An 11,917-nucleotide genomic window follows, 5' to 3' on the forward strand; every position below is an offset into this window, starting at 1 on the left:
CAAGGTTGGATGTTCATGATCTTAGTGCGAAAATCAATTTTAAGGATTAAAACATCAAACTCAAGTTAAGAGTTTTTGAGAAACAAAATTTTGTTCATAAATAAATGTATACATTTTGATAAGTTTTAATGTTTTGATCTCTGGATACATAACTAGAATATAAGTTTATCATGATATCTTTAAAAAATATTTCAAAATATTTACTCAAAGAAATGATGAAACTCATTTTTCTAACCAATCACCATGCATGCAATCTGCCAGATTTCTATACCTGACTTTAAACTGTCATATCTCACTCATTTCTTAACCAAAATTCCGGATTATTTTTCTGAAATATAATATTTTGAGTTAGCTTTTAAACCCAGCTGACCTCACTGGAAAATCCAAATATTTCGATTTTTAGCAATTTTTACAAAACTGTTGCTCAATCAGCACCTTTTGTGAATACTAGTTTTGTATTGCATGTTCAAAGATCTTATTCATAACTAAAAATCAAGGAAAAATTAATTTGAGTACTTAACATCATTTATTAAGAGGTATAAAAATATCTTGATTCAAAAGCCTTTGGAACATGTTGCAAAAATTCTCAAAGTAACATCAATAATTTTTACCAAAATCACAAGAATCAAGTTTTCTCTATAATTGTTTGAACCTTTAGGCATGTTTTTCGACATCAAAAATAAGAAAAACAATTGTTCATTGTTATTAAATTGTTTGAAGTTGCATTCTGGAAATTTTCAGCTCAATATATATTTTCTTTATTTTTACATGAAAATAATAAGAAAATAGAGTGTGAAAGCATATAAAATACTTACACTTGTTCATAAATTCTGGAAATAATTTTAGATGACCCGTTAGGTTAATAAACATCTCTCATGAAGTTTCATCGATTTTTGTTACTGTTTAGTATGGTTTTTAATTTTCTTTTTATTTAGCTCCAATAAATCATAAAACCACTTTAGGGAATGTGAAAATATTATTTTTTATTTTTCGCAGCTTCTAACTTATATTTAAGACTTTTAAAAATATTTTGGGAATTTTTGAAAATGAATATCTATTTTTCTTGAATTTTGTGTTTATAATGGACTAAAAACAGGAAAAATAGTTTTACTCATCCAAAATTCATGAAAATTTACCAGAAACTCTTATAATATTTTAGGATGATACATAAAAATTTTGATGATTTGTGTCTTCTTTATGCTATTTTTCTTCTATTTTCCCAAGATTTAATACACTTAAATGTACAAAAATCAGAAAAATTGTGTTAAACATTTTGAAAACACATATTAATATTTTTCCTAGATTATGTACACTGTAAATAGTTACACAAAAATTACAAAAATTTTTCATGATAATTTACTATTTTTCCATGATTTTATGATTATTCATCAAATTAAATGGTGAAAAATAGTTAGACAAATCAAAAATTCAAGAAAATTTATCTTAAGGTCTATGACTTCAATTAAAACTGAAATGCAAAGTTTGGGAAAGTTTAGAACTAAGTTGATTTAGTTTTGAATATTTAATCATTAGAACACCTCTTAAAATGTTAAATGTTAGCATTTCAATAATGAGAAATTTCCACTTAAATTGTTATATAACAATTGATTCATTGAAATTAAATTTTCACAGAAAAATGTTTGTAACTTATCAATATTAAATTTTGCCACACTATTGGCATAATTCTATTGTAGTAGTAAGTATACTAGTGTTAGATTTCGATTAGAGACTCACTAGCGAATACCATTATTGTAGGAATCGGTAGTGGTACAAGTGGAACTTAGATCAAGACATCATTTGCATCATCTCAATGCATTTGTGAGTATTCACCAATCCCCTATTTTCGATTTTTAAATATTTTGGGTGGAAAAGCATGTTCTAAACTATTTATATTTGTTGTATTTATTTGACTCGTATAAACTTGGTTGCTATATTTTGCATATAGTGAGTATTCACGCACTCCCCTATTTTCGGTTTTTAAATGTTTTGGGGTGGAAAAGCATGTCCTAAACTATTTTTATGTTTGTTATATTTATTTTGACTTGTATGAAACTTGGTTGCTATATTTCGTATGTATGGGTATGTTACTTTAATTCATGAGGACTGTATCGCGGTTAAGTCCCTGGAATTTCTAGACACAACTCATTAACTCTTTGAGCCTATGGTTATTATGGATAGCGCTATCATGAGGTAGACAACTCCTCACTCGCACGATTCGCTTGAGTGCATTTTACCATTTTATACACTATGTTTGCGATACACATAGTAGTCAATAGGGCACGATTCGGTCATTAGGCTTGGGTTGTGAACTCATGAATGGAAACTTGAGGCACATACGAATCTTTATGCGCACATGAAACTTGTACTCTCATGTTAGCAACGACACTTGTATACTTATTTTAGCAATGAAACTTGTATACTTATTTTAGCAACGAAACTTTTATGCTTATTATAGCAACAAACTTTGTTTCTCATTATAGCAACAAACTTTTATTACTGAAAACTTATATATATTTGTTTTAGCAATGAAATTGTTTGCTCCTTGTAGCAACGAAATTGATTGCTCATTTTAGCAATGAAACTTGTTTACTCGTTTGAGTAACGAACTTTATCTTCCATTAGAATATGAATGTTGCATCTTATTTGGGCAACATACTTTATCTCTCATGATGACAAAGAACTTTGTTCTTACAAACTTATTTACTCATTTTAACAATATACTTTTATTATTGGAAACTTTTATCAAAACTTTGATTTCAGTTCATTGAACCAATATTATTTTGTTTATCTGTGAGTACTCACCAACTATTTCTATAGTTGACGCTCGTTTTACATGATTTTTCAGGAATCATCGAGTAAGTGGCACTTAGGGACACTTCAATTTTAGGAGCATTCGCATGTGTTTTATTTCAATTTACAATGTAATTTCTTTTAAAAGTTGTTCAAAGCCGTTGTAAATTTGTAATGATTTTTAATACCATGGTTGATGTTGTCTTTAAACTTTTGCTATGAAACCCTTTGTACTGCCACACCTCATGTTTCCGCTTTAGCGGGGTGTGACAGTAATGATCCAAATCCAATTCTGGAAAAAAAATCCGAAAACCTACAACAGATTGTTGAACTCGTCGAGTCGGATAATGCACTCATCGAGTTCATGATGAACTCGTCGAGTTCATGAGTGGACTCGCCGAGTTCACCCTGACAGAGTGTAGAATTTCATTTTTTCTAGCCTTAAATAATTAACCATGCATCAAATATAACAGAAAACAACCCATGGCTCTGATACCACTGTTGGGTTTTATGTATTACAACATCCTATGGTGCACGTACAACCCTAAATGCTTTGGATCTAAGTTTTCTCTAGTTATACATACAACAAAATTTCCAAAGCATGAAGCCTACAACTAGCATACAATTTGGCATATGAATATAAAAGTAAGTTAGAAGATTACCTCTTGGTGTAGCTTGTTGAATTTTGGCTTTTAAGAACTTAGCACCCCAAGTGTGATGCCTCAAACAGTTCACAACACACCATGAACAAATGGAGGACTTGAGAGTGAGGTTTGGACACACCAAAATCGGCTATGCTTTTCCAATAACACATTCACCTGATTTTTGGCCTTAGTGGGTTACATATATAGTGTAGAATTCCAAGAGTTAAACCCTAATCCACTTCCTTGGGCCTAAATCCAATAACCATATGATAAGCCCTCTGGAATAACTCTTCATGAAGTCTTACATGAACTTAGTCCATTACAAATCAATATGGATCATTAGCCCAAACTATACATGTATCACTGATTTTAATTAATCAGTCCCCGTTAATTTAATTAGTCTCTTTTGATCACTAAATTAATTTGAAATTAGTTCTTGATCAATACTAATTAAATAATATGATTTCTCCATTAATATACTATACTTATAATATATTAGTAAATCATAAATAACCCCTTACTCAAATATTCATCCTATCAAATTGTCCTGGTAATATGGAACCCGAAATGGACCATGCTACTCTCAGATCAAGTACATACCAATTATAGTTATGGGCTTAGACACCTAATCCAACAAGATACTCACCTCATTCCATTTCCTTGAAGGGACCTAAACAATTCCCTCATAACGCCAATTGAGTACCACAAAGATGTTACCAAAGCAAACCTTACCAAACATGATCACACAAGACCTGCGAATAGGAAAATGGTTGCACTACTGGCCCAGTTTGAAGGCTAAAACCCAAAAGAACCATGCACATAATTCGAACCAAGTGCTCAAATGCTATCTTTCCCAGCTTACATGAAATACCACCATCAATAATTTCATCCAAATAGAGAAGAAACACCAGCAAGAAACGAAATAACCCCTCAATCAATAACAGAAAGCATCCCCACAAGCAGTCAAAACAAGATCCCATACTTGATTGAGACTGAACGGATTCCACCACTATGCAACTAGTTCGATAAGACTTCCACGGATCCCAAAGGTTACTAAAACCTGAGTCCGCTATGAACCGAGTTTCAACTTCACCCTTGAGGATAAACACGCCCAAAGGATCAACGAATATAGAACTTACTGAGCTTGATGCCAGATTGGCCCGGCCACTGCATCTCGGCTGACACAATTAAACTTCCTAGTGAATTTCTATTGAATGAAGAACCCTAAAACCAGTGGTTGAGGACACATTGAAACTTACTCCAGAGAATCAAGACCCACATGGAATTGAACATATCCACTCCTAGAAAGATCCACCAATCAACATCTGCCCAACTAATCTGAAAACATCAATCCAACAACGAACTGACAAATCCTTCAACGGATGAAATAATCAACCCGAGAATCCCGATTCTCCCCCACTTAGGGCTCGAACTACCACTTGTTGGCTCTAAAATCAAATCATAACTCAAACCAACTTAAGCAAGTACTACCCTTCCTAACCCTGGAAGTTACGATCATGCTCACTCCTTCCCCGAACTCAGAAAACTGAAAGGGAAAAACCCTTTCCACAAATAACGACATTCCAATCCATTAACCAATCATCTCACTTCCAGCTGCAAAACCCAAGCCGATCATAGCCATCACCCCCTTCTTGAGTCTCGCGACTCGAATACCTGGCCTCAAGCAAAACCCTCGAGGTCTCAAACCAAAAAGCTCACTAGGTCTGCACCAAATAACCCAAATCAATAATGCCACTGGGACACAAAACACTTACCAAATCCATTTGCATGCCTGAACAGTCACAACCGAAAGATTAACAGGAATAGAAACACGGTCGCAGATCATGGTATCTAACCATGCTATCTTCCCTGACCAACACTTAGAATTCCTGAATCCTTCCTTGATTCCAGTATGGATCCTATGCTTCTAATAGTACGGGCCCAATACTACCTTCCACACCTATCCATACTTTCCTCAAGAACCATTTTGGGTTTTCTAAGTCTTAGTCCTAAAATACTCCGGAAACCTTCCCATCGGCGAAACAACCGCATGAAATACTCCCTAAGCTATCCTATGACTTACCCTAACCCCATCTGCCATCAGCTACAGAAGAACCCCTACCAACAACAGCTAACCATTTCCTGAATGCATTCACATGCAACTAAGCTTAAATAATCCTTTGACTAAAGGGCCAAACCCTACAATGGTTGGACTCAAACAAGAGTTGCACAATAGGCCCGAGTCCTTCATTCTAATATTATTTAACCTTCATAGCATGTGATTTTACTGTATTTAGTTGATGGTTATCTCTCATCAATATGGGTCCCACAAAGCACAAAGCAAGCAACATTCGAGCAGAGAAGCCAACTGACACTAACACAATAAAATCAGAAAGATCCTCATACGAAATCCTCGATCTCAAACTCCTCGCACCATGGGTGCACCTCCTCCTTGATCTCACTCTCCCCATAGTGGTTAATCATTCCTTGCGCTGACACGCTATACACTGCACCCACTCATGAAACTTCCACCAACCCTAGAGTACTCGTCTATGCTATCCATACATAACATTGGATCCTATAGACAGTCCAATACTCGATCCTACCCTAAGCCCACAACCTGACAAGGAATAAGAAATAAGGCCAAACCGAATATTCTCAGGCTATAGAATCTTAGTTATGTACAACTATGATGCATACACTAAGCAACTACAGTAATGATGTTTGGGTTACCTATTAGGCCCACAACTCATATCTAGCCTACTCTTGAGCCCACATCATAAGTCTGGATTGCCCATAGGGCCCATGGCTTATGTTTGGATTGCTCCCAACTCAATTAGTCATCGGACTAAAATACCAATGTTCAGCCCTTAGTACGAGTCTGGCATACCAACCGGTCCACAACTCGTATCTGGAATGCTACTGAGCCCTCAGTATGAGTCTGGCATGCCCTACCCAACCATTACCTCATATCTGGATTGCTCTAATACCCTTAAGCCCTCAGTACAAGTCTGGCATACCAAACGCGTCCTCCGTTTGTTTCTGGAATGCTACTGAGCCCTCAATATGAGTCTGGCATGCCCTGGCCGACACTCAGCTCATATCTGGAATGCTCGAGGGTTTGTTGGCTACAACAGGAAGCAGTACAACCTCAAACCAACACAATATGCCGACAGATAACAACATAACATATAATCAAGCAGACATAATCATAGGTAGTCGTACATATCTACCAGACTAGCATATCGACAACTAGCGTAATCATGCATATCTATTCCATACTCAGCATATCAAAGAATAGCAGGATATCAAACCAATGGGTTGGCCTTGGTGCCTTCGACCCATAAGTATATTGAGGAAAACTCACCTCGCACTGCAAAACATAAGGATGATCCCTGACTGTTGGCTTCCAGATGCACTCCAGGGTCATAAAGTCTCCAACTTTATGACTTTAGACGTCCAAAAAGCCCTTAATCCATTAAGACCTTCTACAAGATACATGGAGCCAAAATAGCTAAAGGGACCTCATTTTTATGGCTTAGAACCCTTCCTAGGGTCTGAAAGGACAACCCAAAACGAGCAAAACCATACATGCATAACAGTGGGACTTTTAGGACAAAAAGAACATCATAAATCTAGCAAAATGTGATCCAAGAAAACAACGCATAAAGGTAGCAACTTTTTACCCTCTGGAGGTTCTAAATGAGATGATGATCCAAGATCTACAAGCTTGCATTCCTTCCTTAACTCCTTGATGCACTTCCTTTTCCTTTAAGCACACCAATATCACACTTTAAGCTCAACACACTCACTTATGGGGTTAGGTTTTGCTAAAAACGGCTTAAAGACTTGGAGGCTGAAAGAGTGAGGCAAAATGATCCACAAATGTGCTTAAATACCCCACAAACCCTAAAAATTAGGGTTTCTTTCATACAAGAGTACGCCCAACATACATATGTGTACGCCCATCATACTAGGGCACACCCTAGTATGCTTAGCATACTCACATGTACGCTTGGCGTACCATACCTTCTCCCAAATTTACTATTTTGCCACTAGGGCTTCTTGCGACCACTTCCTTCCAAAACAAGGACCAGAATGACACACTTTAAAACCAAGAGATGAATTTGAAAATGACTGAAATCTAGGGCGTTAAATTTTGTAACAACATGTTGTTGTGGTGCATGCTCAACGAACATATCCATCAAGGGGACATGTATTCATTTGAACTGTTATACTAGTTAAGCGTCCCTGGAAGCATGTTGTTGTATGTTGACCTCAAGCCTCATAAACTTTATGTGTTTGACGCCTTAATGGAACTCTCACTAAGAAAGTTTCTTCCCAATTAGGCTATATTCACATTAGTCGAAGAGCTACCTTTCTCTTCTCATATTGAGTAAACAGATTTCTGCAATGTCCATATATTTCGCAAAGGTACAATGAGTTCTTATACCCAATCTTTTTCACCAAAATTTCTTTCATGCTCACACACTACACTTCATATCCTCGACATCTCTTGTCAAAACCAACCAAAATGTAGATATGATAACACTATGTGTGTATCGTCCTGAGTTATTCTTCCGTGATAATGGTGAAATCCAAAAACCACAACTATCAAGGAATTGATACTGAACATATTTGTTCAAGAGTTTAATGAAACACTTGTTGCAGTACCTTTTCGATATTCAAAATCTCATTCTGTTTGACTTGCGTGATCTTGATGAAATGTTCTAAAACCAAGATATTTTTGCCCAACAAGATCCAATATTTCTTTTGTTTGGAATGTGATTTTCGTCTGAATATCTTTCTGACTTTTTTTCATTTAAAATCATATCCAACCATACTTGTTCTTGACTACACTGGTCATCGAAGTGATTTTTTTAATTAAATCACACTTAGGTTAAGTTGTGGTGTTGAGCAAAATTGAACCTACCTTTCAAAACCAATGAAAAAGAAGCCCTTCGATGCTCATCAATGAGTATTCGATTTAGTTCATGGGATACCACACAAGCCGTTCGTCATCTTTTTTGATGTCGAATGAAGAGAACCTTGCCTGGGATTATTCTGCTTTCGTATCAAAATTAATTTGATATCACCATGTCCTTGGTTTTTTAACTTGCTTCTCTCTCATTCTTTGGCACACATTACACTAAAATCCTAGAGGTTTTGGATACTACCAACTCGAAACGTAGATTTTGCAAAGACTGGCATATGATTTCGATTTCAATTCCCAAAAGTGAATGAGCCTTGCCTCCATGCGGGAAGGAAGGATGTTCTCTTGGTGTCGAATAAACAAAATGTACTTGTATTGTAGTTCGAAAAATATGGCGGTTCTTATTCGGTTGGGAACAGTGAAAGATCCGGTGAACATGATGGTTCAGGATTTCCATGGGATTCGAGGAAAACGTGATGATCACTTTTATGACATGGAGCTTTTTACGATGCCGGTTAAGTAAACAACACAATATGTGGCAGTGTATTATTGGCTACCGGTCCACATTCAAAAATATCGTCGATTATAAAAGGCAATTGGTGATTTCATTCTTAGACTTTATGCTTTGAGATCAAATTTCCCAAAACCACAAACTGTTCATTATCTTCAATGAACTTTTCAATCACTGCAATGGCTGATACGCAAACAACTATTCATCCAAAAACCACAACTAATGAAGACGAAGTTTCTCAACTCATGATGAAGATTCAGAACACTAATCTTCGATTGGTTCCCACGATTAATCAGTATCCAAAGCAATTACGAATGCTGATTGAAACCCTAAATAACTCCGTTCTGTCAACTACATTATCTTCTACATTCACGGTTCCAATAAAATGGATTTCTTTTGCTGGTTCCATTGTGGTGTTCAAAAAAATCACGAAGTTTTTCACATTTCAATTGACAAATTCGAAGACAAGAAAGCTTACGAGGAATCATTTTACCCAAGTTATGAAGTTTCCTGTCTAAAGTACTTTCTATGAAGTTTCTACTGATCAAGTTCTTCACATGTTTAATGAAATGGGGCATCAACCAGTTCAAACTGGAATACGTCACTTTAAGAAGTTGAGTCTTCGTTGGATATGGAGTTTTCTCTTTGGAATCGTGTTACGATGCTTGACAAGTCGAAGTTCAGGGTTAGACAAAGCCAAAATGGAAATTTATTCAGTTATTGTTGGGTTGTACTATGTTCTGGATGTGGATTATGCCACACATCTATGGGAGGAATTTCGAACAACAATTACTCACACCAATCTGGCTAATGGTGTTTCGTGTGCTCGTTTTTGGAGTCTGATATTGAAGGAGGTTTATCAACAAGAGGGACTTTTCGTTCTTTCTGATGTCGAAACTGCTAAGTTTTTTACTATGGCTGCTCCAAGGATTGTTGTTGATGATCCAGCTGAATTTCCTACTGTTGCTTGTATTCCAGATGCGATGCTCAAGCATGTTGATCCTCAAAATCCGCTTCTTGTAGAATATTTGGCTTTAATTGACTCTAGTGTTTCTATTGGTGTTCTTCCATCGAAAGGGGTCGAAGGGTTTTTTGAAAGCTTCTAAAGTTCTAGAGAAGAAGAAGCAGCAAGATGAGAAACCACCAACTGTGGAGGAGGATGTTATGAAAGAAATAATTCCTTCAAAATCAGCGATTCTCAAGAGTACAAAGAAACCAACAAAGAAACCTCATGATTTCCCAGTCAAGCAATATGTTAAGAAATAGAAGTTGAAACTACTGAGTAAACGCAAGTTGATTCTTCACGTACTCATTCTTTTCAAAAGGTTATCAAGAATATTCGAAAGCCTCAGTTCAACAAGAAAGCGGTCTTGTTTAGAGAAGTCTCAGTTCCTGTTTCACCTACTTCGAAGAAGTGTCAAGCCTTGGATATGGCTCAAAAGTTGAAACAAGAGAAAAGAAAGCACCAGGATCCACTTGATCAAGTCAATGTCGAAACTGATAATGAAAGTAATAGTGGAAGATCTGCTATTCATATAGAAGATTCTATGCTTGGATCACCTTGAAGGGATTCTCCTCGCAAGTCGCATTTTGAGGCGACATGGGATCTTGATGTCACTATAAACATATCTAATATGGATACAAACATCAATTCAATTGATCAAAAAACAACATCCATCCCTAAGAAGACTACGGTCATACTGCCTGGGGTTTTGCATATTGAGCCCAATACGGAGGAGGTTCGAATTTCAAACATCCCTATGGACTTATCTGATAAGGACACCAATGTCAACATGGGTGAAGAGGTACAAAACAACGAATCCTTTGTTACATAAACCATCCATACTTCAACCATCATCTCATCCACAATCAAAACTTCAACTGCTGAAACATCCACAACTTTACCACCTATTTCATCACCTATCATAACTTCAACTCCAGTTTCGACCATCTCACCAACCTACTCAATAATCATGCATGAACCAATCACCACTTTATTCTCTTCTCAATCTACTGAAGCTAAGAGATTGATTCATGATGAAGAACCAAATGATGAGGAGATCATGGTATCATTTGTTGATCTTCAATTCGATCCTGAGGAGGAAAATGTTCCTGATGAGATGATTATGTTAGGTAAACAAGTCAAAATCCTTAACTCTAAACTTAATTCTCTTCTTCAAATACAAGTTGATACTGGGGGAAGGAACTTTGAGATCGAGGTCAATATGGAATATTTGTTGAAATCTCAAGAGAATCGCTTTCGAAGTTTGGAAGAAAGCATTGAGCAGAAACAATTCGAAAGGTTGGCACTTTATTCCAAAAGTTTTGAATACGATATTTAGAAGCTTCGTGATGTAGGAAAGGAATTTTATGACATTTTTGTTGAACAAGTGACACAAAGTCAATCCATGTATAATTTTGCACCCTAACACTCATTATGCTATGTAAGATGCTAGTCTTCTTTGTGAATCTTTCATGTATGTTGGGCACTGAACATTATTTATGTTAGGCAAGGCCCGTTATGTGAATTGGGTGGGGCTCGATATATGAGCTGGGTGGGGCCGGAATGTTTGTAGGAGGTGCCCGTATGGTTATGTTGTATTTTAGGGAACTCACTAAGCTTTGTGCTTACGGTTTTATGTTTAAATGTTTTAGGTACTTATGGTTCCAAATGGAAGAGCCCTACTTGATAGCATTTCATCCTCCATAGTTTTATTTTTCGCATTATTGATTTATGATTTTGACTCTGATGTTTGCGAAATGGTTTTGGTGGTTGAAAAATGAAATATTTAGTTAGTATTTTTGGGACGTTATAACTTGTCTTTGAGTTTATCTTCTCATTTTAAATCCTAGGTCAATCTCTATTATTCCAAGGTTTACTTTCTAATATCAAATATTTTGGTATTGTTGGGTGTGAACCATTAGAGGCAATCTACTTTGGTAGCAATCTTCCTTGGCTTGTTGGAATTCAATCTACTACATAACTCTTCACTTTTGCTAAAGGTTAGTAAATTTGATCCCTCTTGTACTTGTTCATAT

The sequence above is a fragment of the Lactuca sativa genome, chromosome 3 (genome assembly GCF_002870075.4).
Source record: "Lactuca sativa cultivar Salinas chromosome 3, Lsat_Salinas_v11, whole genome shotgun sequence".
In the NCBI taxonomy this organism is placed as follows: domain Eukaryota; kingdom Viridiplantae; phylum Streptophyta; class Magnoliopsida; order Asterales; family Asteraceae; genus Lactuca; species Lactuca sativa.